The sequence below is a fragment of the Ischnura elegans genome, chromosome 2 (genome assembly GCF_921293095.1).
Source record: "Ischnura elegans chromosome 2, ioIscEleg1.1, whole genome shotgun sequence".
In the NCBI taxonomy this organism is placed as follows: Eukaryota; Metazoa; Arthropoda; class Insecta; order Odonata; family Coenagrionidae; genus Ischnura; species Ischnura elegans.
The window spans coordinates 67,775,988-67,777,527 of NC_060247.1; the positions used below are offsets into that span (position 1 = coordinate 67,775,988).

Below are 1,540 nucleotides of genomic sequence, written 5' to 3' on the forward strand. Positions count from 1 at the left end.
GAGCATATCCAAGTCACTAAACCACAACAACAAACACTGCGACTCCCAAGTTAATCCAGTACGTACCTACTGACAGATAAATAAGAGTGTTGTATTTTTCTTGAATGCAAGAAGGCAGACACTTAGGTGATACATATTATAAGAGAAAGTTTGGCAAATCACGCGAGCGCGTGTGAAATTTTCTCTTTCCAGATGGCTTGGGATTCGTACACAAATGAATCAAGCAAAATAATTTATGATCAATATAATAAGGATACCACAAACATCATAAGGTCATAAGATGTTTTTAAGAATTTCGACGATGATATGAGCATAAAAGAACCATAAAAAGTAGGTGACAACAGTATCACCTATTGCTGAGACAGTAGATCTCAGAGATAGAACCAACACAAAATCTGAATGTCGAGCAAAAGCGTGTACTTTAGTACTAATAATTAACAGTATGTAAACTTCGCTTTTAAAATAATATTTCAATAGGAATTGCGAATGCGGGTGATAATTTTTAAGCTATATCAATTTAGTTTATTACTTGTACACTGGCATATATATAGAGCAAAATTTTACCATCATAACAACATCCTTTTCTCAATTAACAAATTCACTATATACATCACTTAGGCGCATTTCAACGATCGGTCAAAACTTGTTGCTCTATCGCGTAATAATGCTTTTAAATTATAACAGCGAACATTTGCAATCCACACGACAAATAATGATAAAAGACCAGGAACTCAATGTAATTCATGTTACATAGCCCAGAAACCTTTGAAGAAAAGAGCAACACATCTATGAAACCCACCGAACATCCCTAATAGCCCTCTGGTTGATATAGATGACCATGATAAGGGTATAAATGACACGCTTACGGGCTGACTTATTCGCATATTCTATTTAAGAACGGCCAACTCAAAGGCCACCCATATTTTTCCGGCAAACTGTTCCGTTCGCTGGATCTAATCCTAAAATTCAGAAATATGCGACTCTAGATAGCGACATTGTATAAAATATCTGGCAAAATAGTCGCAATTCTGATCCACCAACAATTTGCACACAGTCGTGGATTTACTCCTTTGACAAGGAGATATAAAATAACCAAAGTAGGCTTACCCTCTCGTATTCAATGATATTGATGTAAAATGGTGAATTTAGAGATGGAAAAAGTTTTCCGGTACCGGGAATCGAACCCGGGCCTCCCGGGTGAGAGCCGGGTATCCTAACCACTAGACAATACCGGATCTGAAATGTAGAGGTAGTGACACCGGAAAATTTTCAACATGGCAATTTCAATAATTGCTGATAAAAATCACTTCATTAATTTGATTGTTAGAAACTGCCTACAGAAGGCACTACACATCAAAGATATTCACCTCATGGCATTCATTTTTCAGGATGGAGGCACACACTGGGAGAGTGACAAGGAAGGTTTGAAACCAAGGAGGCTGTATATATTTACAACCTCATTGTTCGAAACAGACTGGTAGGGGAAGCCAAATGCATTATTACGATCGTCAATAGGTCAAGGGAGCGGGTGGTTCTTCGA

At 37.6% G+C, this 1,540-nt stretch overlaps 1 non-coding gene across 1 annotated transcript; it reads right to left on the bottom strand.

Moving 5' to 3' along the window:
- Window positions 1-1,163: 1,163 nt before the first annotated feature.
- On the bottom strand, window positions 1,164-1,235 carry Trnae-cuc. The gene has a single exon. It is a non-coding gene; the product is annotated as a tRNA-Glu (tRNA).
- Window positions 1,236-1,540: the final 305 nt, after the last annotated feature.